Genomic DNA, 14,271 nt, shown 5'->3' with positions numbered 1-14,271 from the left:
CTAGCCATGACGCGGAATCCGCAACCTTTCTGCAATGTCATTGCCGAAGGGCCGCAGATCAGACGGCTTCCATTGACTTCAATGGAAGACGTTTGTGTGGAATCCGCATAGGGATAGAGCATGCTGCGATTTCTCCTCTGTGAGCAGAAAATCGCTATTTATTTCCGCTCGTGGAGAGGCCATAGCATGCTACGGGCTGTATTTGCTGCGGAATCCGGAGCCCGCTCCGGACTCCGCATTGCAAATCCGCCCATGTGCAGCCTGCCTTACTCCGCTGTAATATTGTTAGGATTCGTTTACACATAGCTCACTGATTTTGCTTTTGGAGCTGCAGCAGATTACACCCTTACAATTGAATTCAAATCTGCAGATTTGCGCGTGTGAAACTATCCTTTATTAGGACCCCTATGTGAAAATAATAGAGATATACTTACCTCTATGCGGCTACCGAGATCCAGGGCTTGATGTGACAGATGATGTCATGGTAGACAGTTATGCATATGGGGAACTGCGTTTTCATTCTTTAAAGGGCTTGTCCCACTTCTAGCTGCTTTGCTACAGGAAGCAGACGGTACATTGCGCAGTGGCCTGTATTCATATTACAGGCTGAGTCCCATTCACTTCAATAGCACTCAGCCTGCAGTACCAACCCGGGCCACTACACAATGAACGGAGCCGTCTGCTTCCTGCAGCAAAATGGCTACAAGTAGGACAACCTCTTGTTCACTTGTGCTAGTTATTTGGTGTGGATTTTGATGCAGATTTTGATTATTGGTACGGATTCAACACGGTTTTCATCACATCAATTGAAAAGGCGAAATCTGTGTCTGAGCCGTATTAAAATGGGCATGAAATTCTGCACCATTGGTGTGAATTTTCATATGGAACTTGTTGTAGCTTCGCTTTAGAAAATCCACAGCAAATCCTTGTCAAAATCCATAACACTTGGTGCAGCTTTTGATGCTGAGCCCACCCTTAATGTGCATTGGTCAGTCGGATAATTATATGAAACAAGGACTTTTATTTGGGGGTGGGGGGCAAGAGGTAGAGATATCATTAACCGCATTGTAGTAAAGTTTTCATATTGCGCTAAATATCATGTTGGCTACATCAGTATGCAATAACGGACACCGTTAGTTCTCACCTACTTGTATCGAAGGACAGATGGAACGAAGAAACAATTGAGAAGCATTTGTAACAATTATGTCGGAGAGAGCGGATTGGAGGACTTGTTTAAGTAGCAAGTTGGTGGGCCCAAAAGTCACTTTGCCCGGTAGTGGAGTGATCACATCTGGCTTTTCAGTGGTATCTTATATTTGTCTGCTTGTTCTAGCACTAACCCGTGTGGTGTGTACTTGTGGCGTCTCGTCCGTGGCTACTGTTCTGCAGCCGCAACTACTACACAACCAGTGTCTATTGGAGATAATATCGGGTCATGTGAGGTCAACGTAAAATGTAGACCATGAAAGCATAAAAGCCTCCTTGCTACAAGTGAAAATAATAGTGTTCCTTCCAAGTGTTTCTTCCACCCAGGGTGACGGCAGTCATTGCTGTACCTCCGTGTAATATCCCTGACGCTACAGGTCCACACGGAAACCACGCAGAAGAATTCTCTGGAACCGCAAATATACATTTTTTTTTTGCCCAAATTTTTGATCATGCAATCACATGCGAGTCGTATACTTTGTTTGTAAATAACCACTTTTTATCAGGTTTCTACTTACCAGTTGTCTGCTTTTATTTTTAGCTGCGTTTCCCATTCATATTATCTAGGGATAAGGCCCAGGAAATTCCAGACATTTTTATGTGACTCAAAGAAAACTGATTTTTTTTTTTCTTTCGTCTTCTATGAGAAATTATTTTTCCATGTAGTGGCTACAGCTGTCATTTTTTTTCATGCACGTAGGTAGTTATGTCTTTTTTTTTTTTATAGCCAATTGTAACTTTTTTTAACGTTTAGGCTATGTTATTATGATGTTGGCTACATCCTGAAGAGCCCAAGACATACATTTGAAGGATGCTGTACATCTGTCATCCATAGGCTACTGTGTCTATTCAAAGAATACAACTACAATGTGAACCCGGCCTTAGGCCCAATATCCATGGGCGGATCAGATGTGCAGAAGATCTGCAAATCAAGCCGCATCATAAGGAAGCATGGGCGTCCGCACATGTATTAAAGCATGCAGATTTGTTTTGTGGACCTTTTTGGTCCAGAAAACAAATCTAAGCATGCTCCATTTCAATGTGGTCTCTGCACTGACTGCTGACATTGAAGTCAATGGAAGCCTTCCAATCCACAGCCCCTCCGCAATTGCATTGCAGACGGGCCGTGGATTCTGCAGGAGTTAAAGAAAACTCAACTGCGCATGTGTGGCGCGCCGACACTTCCACACACATCTGCAGTGAATAGAAGACTCGGACGGGTAAGTGAAGTCCTCTGCCGCGGGCAGGGTCGGAATCCGATCTGCTCGTGGACATGAGGCCTTTAGTGGGGAGCTGCAGTTTTGGGTCACGCTTGGCTCATCCGTTAGATCATAGCTAGAGGTTTAATTGAACACTGGACAAACTCTGCAAACAAGTGACCCGTGTGCCTAGACGACTTCTGCCCGTGTCTAGTCATAGCTGATCAATTTCCATGCCTTGTTTTATGCTTGTAATGGGGAACACTGCAGGGCAAGATTGTTTGACATTGAACTGCGGTTATGGGAAACTTTTAATGAGCGGTTTCTCCTTTTTTATAGTGATGTGGAGTTTTACAGTAATATTTAAAGAAACTCCCATAATTTACAAAGGAGTAGAAAAATTACAGGCAGAAGTGTCATATAGTCTGGTTCATCTGCTAAACTATATCTTCATGTGTAGCGGATTTGTTGCAGATTTTCCTTAGTGGAAAAATGTGCACCAAAATCCACATGAAAATCTGCACGTAATTGTGTAGTTTTTTTTTTAAATTTTATTTTTTTTATTCTAAATTTGTATAATTTCTATTCCAAAAGAATAAACAAAGTAAAGTTAGACCATGTATGTTCACCGGCATTCGGATCTGACAGTGTTGCAATTTGCAATAACAAGGCAGAGTTACATTTTCACGCTTATTTTAGACTTTGGCGTACCTCTATAGAACACAGTAATGGCACAAGACAAAACTAAGGCTATTATGCCTTGTCCAAACATATTACAATATTTGCCTACTAAAGTAGAGAAAACGCATATCTTCCACATATCAAACAAAATCTTTTTGGTTATTTATGTGCATATATAGAAAAAAAATGGTAGCTATCCAATAACATACATTTCATAAATTCCATCAAAGCTGAGAAATCTGGATTCAGAGTACATACGGTGTGGATTTTGACACCAATCCTGTAGAATCAAGGCAGAAATCCACGGCTATTCCGCCGCAGTGTTTGCCGCAGATCCATATATGGATTTAGCTCTGTTGATAAGGCATAAGCCACATGTGGAATTTCTGATGCATGTCCGCATGTATCTGCAGAAAGTGACATGTCACGTGTTAATGCAGATCTGTGCTAAAACATGACGGAAATTCTGCACATAGTTTTTGCCCATTAACCGGGTAAATCTGCGGTCGGATTGGGGGCAAAATAGCTATGGATTTCTGCTGAAATTTTGCAAGTGGATTCCGTGCAGAAAATTCCACATTGGAATCCGCCGTGTGGACATATCCTTAGGTAGGTGCGTTGACACGTGGAGGATTGGCTGCGGATCTTCTGCATCAGAATCTGCTCAGGATGGTGTGGATTTCGACACAGATCTAAAGCACACTTCACCTCTTCAGTGGAAGGGGTGAAATCTGCTGCAGATCTGCATCGAAATCAGTACCAAATAGTGTAGACCAGCACCAAAATCCACTACTTGTGTATGCATGGTATGTTCACATGTGGCGGATTTTCCACAATTTTAAATTCCGTAGCAGATCCACGCAGAAATCTGCGTCAAAAATGGCACCATGTGCTGTGGATTTTGACACATTTTAGTGCAAATCTGCCTTAGACTCCTTCAGCTGAAGGGCTGATATGATCTATAGATCTGCACCAAATATATAGGTTTGTCGCAGATTTGCTGCATAAAATCCACAGCAAATCCGCTAGATGAGAACGCACTCGTAGATCTACTTTTACACCAATGCTGAACAGAACCTTGTGTTTCCCTTCTTTTGTCCTCATAGTAGTATAAGATGTGATTCTTGTCGCTGTAAATGCTACCCCACTATAGGCGCCATATTCTAGTGGCGTGAGATCGGCCAGGCTGCAAGGAACAGACATTTATTCCCCCTTCCCTATTTCTGGATCAGTCGCTCCGTTAACAGAATTACTCATTCGTCATCCATTCTATAAAATGCCTCTTTAATACAGACGCTGCAATAAATAGCTTTACTAATACATAAAATCGCGAGAGAAATGAGTCCTCCACATGTGAAATACCTTTTTATGGCTAACTAAGGTAAAAGTGATGACAAATGGCGAGCTTTCCAGTCTGCTCGGACATAAACCGGAGAAGCCTAAGATGCTCTCGGCACACATCGAGGCTCTGGAATAAATGATTATTTGTTTTCCTAGCACATAAATTGCTACTTGATGTTAAGACTTTTTCCTCGCCTCAAAACCACAGCGTTCCCGGCGCTGAAATCCTGGACAGAGTAAATAACGAAAACTGTCCACGTTTTATCCCGAGATAAGGAACGGATTCAGGTGGCTACCAAACACAAGGTATTTCTGTGAAGTTCGAGGGAATCTTCTGCCTTATTTTCTAGGGAGGTGGGGCTCGCTGCGCAGAGCTGGGAGACTTGCCCAGACTTCTAAGAGCGAAGAGAGGGGGCTACTTCTTCTTTTTATATCTCTTTAACAGACGCTCTGACATCTGTTTTATGTCTAGCACTTGATCACCATTATTTCTGCTGTAAAATGTCAATGCACCAGAGTTTCATTCAACACCGTAGTATTTCAGCTGCACTCCAGCCCAACTAGGTCTGAGGTCGCAAGTCTTGGCTTAGGCCACTTGGCTGTCTGTGTCTTAACACGTCAGTGGAGGAATCCTTCTGTGGGAAGATCTCTAAAGAGGGTATTTGAGATTGGAAACAAGGGTCTATTGCTTCCCCCCCCCCAAAGACAGCGCCACTCTTATTTTATGGCATGTTTTGGTATTGCAGCTTAGTTCCGTTCACCTGAACTGTTAGACTGCTTTCTTGCAAGTTCTGGCATAATAACTCCCAGGCATGAGCCATTCTATTTCTTTTTGTCTTTTTTTTTTTTTTTTTTATATAGAGTTCTCTTAAAATACATTCATACAACACACATACGTATCCCATTCATACAGAGCCACGTGTAAAGGGATATTCCCATCTCAGTCAGTCATAGCTGATATGCGAATACCCATCTGTATGCCCTAGCCAGAAGTAGTTGGGATTACGGAAGTATCCTAACTGTGGCTATTCTATGATCTTTCTGTAACTCCCATAGAGGTGAATGGGAGTTACAGAAGAACCGTGGCACAGATAGCTGGTCTGTTTCCATAATCCTTGCTACTTTTGGTCATTGCATGCAGATGGGTATTCCCATATCAATTGTGATTTGACTGAGATGGTAACACCCCTTCAATATAACAAATGGCACTACTTACCGGAATGAGTTGTATTTTATGTGGTGCTTGGATATTGTACTATATTGCCTACCACTACAGTTGTCTGGATGCTCCTCTAGTCTTTCCGGAGATTCCACGTAGGAACTGGTTGCTCGGCAGTGTTTGTGTATCCCCCTCCTTTACTTTTATGTTCTGGTCAAGTTAGAACATGTCACCAAAACACATCTATATTACACATTTCATCCCAATCCTGGGTTATATTACCCATACTGCCTATCCATATATATATATTTTTTAACTCTTTGCTATATTGTACAGTGACAACACGTGAGGATAGGGAGCAGGAGCTGACATTGAGGCGCTTTGGAAAAATGCAAGGTATTTTTTTATTTTTTGCATCTCCCTCTCCCTTTTAGGAAATCAAAGGAATTCCATTATGGCTTCTGTTTATATCTGAGCTATGATAGCTATGCTGTATCAGGATAGAGGGGAATCTTGATGAAGGTTTATAATGAGGTCCGTCAAGTTTTCGATATGTTTGATGACAAAAATAGCACTGCAGACTGTGCTATTCTTACCGTCCAAAAATGCCTGCTGTTCTCTGTTCACATTGCAACAAACCGCCTACGCAACAAAAATGGAGTGGCAGAAATGGCAAAGTGCCTCCAAGGGTGAATGACAACTTTTTAAAAAGGGGTATTCCGGTAACCTATAGTTATCCACTATCGGCAAGATAGGGGATAACTAGCTGATTAATGGGGGTCTGACCTCTAGGATCCCCATCGATTGCCGGAATGGGGGTCCCGTGTCTGCTAAGGGAAGCTCAAAATAAATGGAGCGGCAGCATGCATACTTGGCCATTCATATCATTTGAGAGCTCCGGAGATCGTTGAGCACATGAACTTGGCTGTTTTCATCACCCCGTTGAAATGAATGGAGTAGTGGCCGAGCATGTACGCTGCCGCTATATTCCTTTTCCCAGTCTCTCAGGTGACACGGGACTCCCATTGTGGTGATGAGCGTTCTGTCCCTCACGACCAACTAGTTATCCCCTATCCGCGGAATAGAGGTAACTTAATGACACTGAAATACCCCTTTAAACTTTTAGCATCCCATCCGCACTCGCCTGGCGATGTGTCTGAAGTCACCCATGATCTTCTAGGAAGTCACCCATGATCTTCTAGGAAGCTGCAACATAACACTGTATCTTAACATGGAGACACCCTTATTTTCGGACTTCTAGTCTCATGGGGGACATTTCTCATCCTTCAGCCAATCTAGATGAGATTTGGGTTGAGTGTCCCCATCACACGTTATCAGCCCGTGAACTGGTTTGCACATGTTATATAATATAGTCTCCCAGTATTTCTTATCGTCCTCCTTCCTTCTCTCCATTACACAAGCATCAGGGACGGTTTGCCCTTGAGCAGGAAGACCTCGGGATGATTCCTCCATCTCAGGTACCCTATTGGCTGAGTGAGAGTAATTGGTGCCATTCATTATCTGCTCACCAGGCCGGTTGGAGCCAGTTCTCCGTATTAGCATAACAATGCTAGTCAACAACTGCATTCTGACTTTGGTGGGTGCTGAAGTTACCCGACCTGTTACCAGAGGTTACAATATTGAATGACGGTGGTGCAGGGGGGTGGAGACCACCCTTTCTTTGCTGGGTCCTCTGGTGAGAGAACGGATTTCAAAGCGGCATCTACTTACTGTGACATCTATAGAGGAGAGCACAGCTGCGGGTATAGCGGCCGCCTACAGATGCCAGGAATCGTATTAAAAAATGATAGATCGCCCAAAGAATTTTGGGTAGTGCGTCATGACTTCATATTTGCCTCCCGTAGACCATAGATTAAGCCTCATGCAGAACACCATACTGTATATCTTCTATTCCATATTTGAGGCAGCAAGGATATTTTTTCAAAATGTTTTTATTTTTTTTTTATTTTTCCCTTCCATTCACACATCCAGGATGAAAATATGGTGCAATATCACACATACAATAAATAATTTCAATTCTGTTTTAATGCCAATATACATCTGCCGACCCTTTTGATCCCATCGGCTTGTTATCCGCCAGCCCTTATATCTAGCATGCAGCATCCAGTATCTGCTCTTCTAGCGCAGGTAAGAGGTCTGACCGGTTGCTATGAACCTCCGGAGCCATTTTATAATGCTGAGCTGGCAGAGCTCCGGAGGAGGTGATGTGGGGACACCGCCACAAGCACTTCTCACAGGAGACCTGGAACTTCAACCTCTCAAAGCTGCCAGACATGAATAAGACATTTTCACACTTTTCAGAACACGCTTAATTTTTTAATACAATTTTTTTTTTCCTTTGCTCCTTTTTGTTATTTTTCATGTAAATTGAGGACTCTGCTATGTACATAGTTTTAGGCTGGACTCGCACACCGTGCGTTGCAGAATTTTACATGGAGTTTTTGGTTGGCGCTTTTCTTTTTTAGGGTAAGAAAAAAAAATTCAGATCTATTACTTAAAAATCAATAGTGAATGTAAGTTTTCATATGCGGCGTTTTTTGTTACTGATGTTTGCGCAGTTTTTTTCCAAAATGCAGCATTCTTCCGGAATGGCTTTTTTCCCCCTAACACACTCCCCTTTTGGCTTTTCTGTAGAACTGCAAAAAACTAAAGTTTTAAATGTAGCAAAATAAAAGTTCCACCCGAAACACCAGAGTAAAGTGTTTGTTTAAAAACCTGTGTATGAAGAAGCCCTTAAAGGGATAGTCACATATTAGCAGAGATGGGAATACCAGCCCGCACAGCTCAGTCACCAGTGGCCGATATTACCGAAACAGCCGAATTGTCCCTTCTATGCTTTTTACGTAACCCCTTAAGAAGCAATTGGTAGTTAGGTCAACAATATGGCTCACTGTGCCTTTTCCTTAAATCCTGTTCACTCTTCTGGGAGTTATGGAAACTGCACAGAATGCCTAGTTTGGCTGTTGCCATAATTTGGGCCAGCTATGGCCATGGAGGTGAGTTAGGTCAGGGACTGGGGGACCCCAGTTCTGGAGATCAGTGCAGGTCCCAGAGGTGGGAACCACTTTTAAGACCTCTATGGCATATTCTGTGGATATGCCATAAGCATATGAAATGTGAATGTCCCTTTTAAAAAGGGCTTTAACCTATCAGGTTAGGCCATTGATGGTAAATCGGCAGGGGATGCCACCTGTGATGCCTGCTGATCAGCTGTTCACCTGGACAAAATGCTTGTGCATTGAGCTGATTTCTGCAGGAAGCGGACAGCTCTGTTATCATTGCAGTGGCCAAGCTTGGTATTGCAGGCAAAGTTCCAATTGAGGTGAAGGAGAACTTTGCATGTAATACCAAACTTGGCCACTGCAGTGGGAATGGGGCTGTCTGCTTCCTGCAGAAATCATTGTGGTGTACCAAGCACACCAGCCTGGCAAACAGCTGATTGGTGGGGTCCCAGATGGCAGACCCCCACCAATCAATACTCTCCAACCGAACAACCCATTTAAAGGTGGTGTAGCAGAATTTCCAGTTAAGCTTGATCCAAAGGATAGAGGATAACTTGCTGATTGATGGAGGTCTCACTACTGAGCCTCCCGTTCTTGACATTGGCAGAACTCCTAAGTCCTGCTCTCATGTTGCTGTGGGGGTTGCTTCACCCCCCGCAGTCACTCTGAATGGAGTGCTGGTCGCACATGTGCAGTCAACACTTCATTCATTTAAATGGGGCTGATGGAAATACCAGAGCGCCTGCCGCTCTATCTCTGCAGTCCAATTGATGGCGAATGGACCACTGCGCTTCAGTCTGCTCCTCACTGCGGAGGTGCAGTAACTCCACAGTGAGGAGGAAGGGGGGCATGGGACTCCGTTCTTGAAATTGGTGGATGGAGAGTCTCAACAATTAGAACCCCCACCAATCACCAAGTTTATCTCCTATCATGTGAATAGGGAATAACAAGAAATTCTGGTACAACCTCTTTTTAAGGCTTTCTTCAGTGATTTTTTTTTTTTTCTTCACTTCTAACTTTTACAATGGCATGAATTTCATGTGTTTTCTAAATACACTTGCTCCTTCCCCTGCCTCAAAAAATAGGAGTCAATAAGAAAATGCCTGAGATGAAGACAAACCTGACCCATGCTGTGTTTTAACATAAATGCCACAAGAAGTCTGTAGGGCCTTTCATAACACCCTATTGGCTAACCGGCCGCAGTGGGAAACCACTCTTAAGGGTGCTTTCACACGGGCAGGGATTGGCCCACAATCACCAAAACCCACAGCTTATCCTGTCTCTGTGAAACCCACACCAAAAACCACAAGTCTAACTCCAGATTTTGATGCAGAATTAAACCATTTTCAAATCCACATAAAAATCTGCCGGTGGGCCTATGGATTTAGTACAGAATTTAACACTTATTGTTAACTGTAAATGCTGCAGAATTTCCACAGCAGTACTTGTGAGAAAAATCGACATCCCCTTTACAGTTTACGCCATTTGGATGAGAATTTACCAAAATCTTACCACATGGTGTGGAAAAATTACACGCGGAATTGGCAGCGGAATTGAAATCCGCTTTGGTTTTTAAATTCTCAGTGTGTCCATTTATGCTGTGGATTGCAGTCTTTCTAATGTAAACTGTGCAGCACTCAGTGACTGCGGATTAGCAAAACCCTGCAGCAAATACACTCCCTGTGAACCTACCCCAGGGCAGTTTCACACACAGGTTTTTTGAGTCCAAGCCAGAAGTAGATCCAGCAGGAAGAAGTACATGTCCTTCCTTTAGATTTCTCATTTCTTTGGAATCCACTTCTGGCTTTAGCTCATAAGGTTCCATCAAAAATTGCCACAAAAAACTGCGTGAAACAACCCCAACGTTGCTTTTCCAGTTTTCTTGCAAAAATGCCTCAATTTTTTCTGACAAAATTCTGTAGGTTGGTAGAAAAATATGAAATGCCTTACAAGCGTTGCATGTTTTTTTTTAATGCTTTCACTGCATTCTTTGGGCTTTTTTTTTTCCGTTTGTTTTTGTAAATCGCCACATGTTCTAGGTATGTTTTTTTTTTTCCTTTTCCCCCTTGCGTTTTCCCATAGGCGTCTCATTAGAGGAAAAAAAAGTTGGTCCAAAAAAGTGGGCAGCATCTGGCTTCCTTTTTTTTTTTTTTTTCCCCCAACCCCAAAAATTCCAGAAAAAGTACTGTCTGAGTACCGTGAAGTATTGCTCTAACCTTTTGGCTCAAATCTAAATTTTGTTCTGGAGTTCGGAGGGCTGACTCAACTGAGCAGGGCTGCCTTGTTTCCATATGTCGAATCTTCATTCATGGGTTCCTATGGACGGATTCCGTGGAGTCCTTGGGGACAATTGCTCACTGATGTGTAATATGGCCTGGATTGCTGCATGCACTGGTGATGATTGCATCGCGTCCTGCTCAGTAGTGACTCAGGGCTTTTTAATGGGGTCACACAGCTCCACTTACCAGTCGAATTTGCCTTTATAGACCTTGCCTCTTCTCGCAATCTATAACGCCTACCTGCGTGTTTGATCATGTGACCTGGCGTTGGGATGCCTTTTTCTAAACCGGATCTATAAATATCCGAATGGTTTTAGGTTGTCCCGGCTGATATGTTGTTTTTCTCGCTAAAGGAAGTAAACAAAAAACATTTCGAGGCCGGCGTTCTCTGCTGAATGCAACACATCCGTGGGTTTGGGCGAATGTTCAACTAATTAACTTCTCGCTGTGTGGCATGTCCACTTTCTTGGCAGCTTTTGAATTTTCACATTCTTTTCGGCTTCCAAACAATGATTCTTTAAACTTCCATAAAATGCCATCAGCCATCTTTCCATCGTGGCTTCTGGTAGGTCCTCCTGCCCTGTGATATTTCTGCGCAGGGCTTTAGAGAACAATTCCCTGATAACCGTGCACAATCGCAGGGCAGAATAGGCAAATTAGTACAAACCTCCTTTTGAACTGAACATTTCACCATTATTCCACCCTTGTTTACTAAGGCACGAAGTACATGAATCACACCATTGCGTCATCGGACGCCAGGTGAATAAAACACACAGGTATGTACTTTGTCTGCTGCAGCTTGTTTCTTGGAGGATGTTCTTGTTCAGGAAATGATCACCGGATTGTGTGACATGAATTAATGGCAACGATTAGAGATTCGCCGCTTTATTAATCAGTGTTTTTGAACACTTGACAACTCATTGTTAGCTTTGCCTTAGTCACGGTTAACGGTAAACTGCATCATGGCCGTGACTATCCATGGTGTCCTCATTTTTTGGGGCAGGTGCTATGCTTCTGGATTTTTGAGCTTTTAACCATTATTTTATACTGTCCTCCAGAAGACTGAAACCAGGTCAGACGGAGTCCAAATTTTGCACCTACAGACTGATTACCTCATTACCTCTGTAGGATACATTTGAACATCGGTTTCCTGTATTCTAATTAGAGATGAGCGAGCACGCTCGGATAAGGCAGTTACGCACGTGAGCATCGCTCTTCTCGAGTAACTGCATTCTCGTCCGAGCAGGCTTGGGTGGGCATTGGAGGGTAGCGGGGGGGAAAAGAGAGATCTCTCACTCTCACCCCCGCCGCCCCCCCGAACCTGCTCAGACGAGAATGCATGCAGTTACTCGAGAAGAGCGATGCTCAAGTAACTACCTTATCTGAGCGTGCTCGCTCATCTCTAATTCTAATTAGAGATGAGCGAGCGTACTCGCTAAGGCAAACTACTCGAGCGAGTAGTGCCTTATGCGAGTACATGCCCGCTCGTCTCTAAAGATTCGGGTGCCGGCGGGGGAGAGCAGTGAGTTGCGGGAGTGAGCAGGGAGGAGCGGGGGGGGGGGGGGGGGGGAGTGAGAGAGAGATCTCCCGCCCCTTCCTCCCTGCTCTCCCCCACCGCTCCCCGCCAGCACCCGAATCTTTAGAGACGAGCGGGCAGGTACTTGCATAAGGCACTACTCACTCGAGTAGTTTGCCTTAGCGAGTACGCTTGCTCATCTCTAATTCTAATGTAACTCCCTGCAGGAAAGTTTAGCAGACGGCTAAAACGCAATCCTTTAAAAAGGACCCATCCTCTCTTCTGACATATTTTAGTAAGTACCCCTTGTATACCAGGGAATCTTTTTACTGTGCCATTTATTTTTTACTCCTCATAGAAACTTAATGTATGACTAAACTGCCTGCTGGGTATTAAAGGGCTGCTCTGGCAAAAACCCATTTTTCCATCCCTACACCTCTCACCTGATTGCTGCTGGAGGTTTCCTACTAGCATGTATATTGCAGTCACTTCCATGCAGTGCAGGTTCCGATCTAATACTTATCAGACACCATCTTTATGCAGAGATTTCTCTGTTTTCTCTTTCACTGTTCTGTGCTATCAATCCCTTGATGCATCCGCACAGCATTACATGAGAAGCTAGAGGCTGTACTATCTCTGCTTTAATGAAAATTCTGCCATAGCATTCTGTATTCTAAATAAGCTAGAGACCATACATATACAGTTTGGAGGATGAGCTTTTCGCTCCTCTACTATAACTGTGTGATCATCATCAGTAACTGTGATAGACGTGTCTGTGTCCCCTTGTAAGCTGTGTCTGTGGAAGGGTCCATTACACAGATGCTATGCTGACTTAGGCCTCATGTCCAAGGGTAAATTATATTCAGCAAATCCGCGCATGAAAAAAAACTCACAAATCCGCATCCCACAGGAAAGCATTGAACCTCCGCAGTTAATTAAATAGCCGCGGATGGTATTTTAAGTGATTTGCGGATTTCACGCGTGTGGAAAAAAAATGCGCTATGCTCCATTTTAGTGCGGATCGCGCGTGCGGGAGCTTATAGAGGTCATATCTCAATTGATTTCCTGCTTGAAAAAAAGACAATTATATAGTGCATCCGCAGCTGAAATCCACGCGGCCTGATTTTCCCCGTGGACAGGAGGCCTTAGGCTGCCTGTCCACGGGCGTTTTTGCATTGCGTTCCCCGCGGTAATAATCCGGCCGCAGGGAACTCGGTGCACACTTTCCATAGCATTGCTGTCAGGCTCACTGTCAGGCTCACTGTGGAGATCCGTCAGCTGGCTCCTGCTCCCCGGCAGCGGCTCCCACGGCCGAGATCTGTCGCGGGACACCCCAACGCCCGTGAACAGGCAGCCTGAGAAAATAACTAGTTTGAGAATACATAAACCCATGTACATCTGAACTGGTAAGAATTGAGGTCACGTGACCCCCTGAGGAGAAAGAGCTCAACTTGTTTTTAAATTTTTAGGAGGACTAAAAGAGGAACGACAGAGGTGACAGATCATCGTTAAAGGGGTTGTGCCAAGATGCTATTCCCTGTTATGCCCTATTAGAGCATATAACCGTCAGAGTGAGATCCCTTACTCAAGTCCCTCTTCTATGTCTCAGAATGCTCAGTAAAAGCAGCTCCCCTCCTGTTGATACAGGACGGTCATTCTTGTGACTGGCCATCTTGTAATACTATATATCGTCTACAGCAGCTATTGCAGGGTGTCAGCCTGACTGCAATTTCACCTTGGAAAATCAACAGTTTGCTGGGGTGCCTCGAAACCCTCGTTATTAAAGCGCTTGTGCATCTTGGCACAACCCTTTTTACTCAATAGGATTGTCGTGTTTGGCAGTATTGGCTTTAGAAAATGTATTTAC

At 43.9% G+C, this 14,271-nt stretch overlaps 1 protein-coding gene across 2 annotated transcripts in view; it reads left to right on the top strand.

The window, feature by feature from the left end:
• Positions 1 to 14,271, top strand: part of CHD7 (chromodomain helicase DNA binding protein 7) — a 148,295-nt gene that overhangs the window by 36,859 nt on the left and 97,165 nt on the right. The window lies entirely within an intron of this gene.

Source organism: Eleutherodactylus coqui, chromosome 9 (genome assembly GCF_035609145.1).
Source record: "Eleutherodactylus coqui strain aEleCoq1 chromosome 9, aEleCoq1.hap1, whole genome shotgun sequence".
Lineage (NCBI taxonomy): Eukaryota > Metazoa > Chordata > Amphibia > Anura > Eleutherodactylidae > Eleutherodactylus > Eleutherodactylus coqui.
This window is presented reverse-complemented; position numbering and strand designations above follow the sequence as displayed.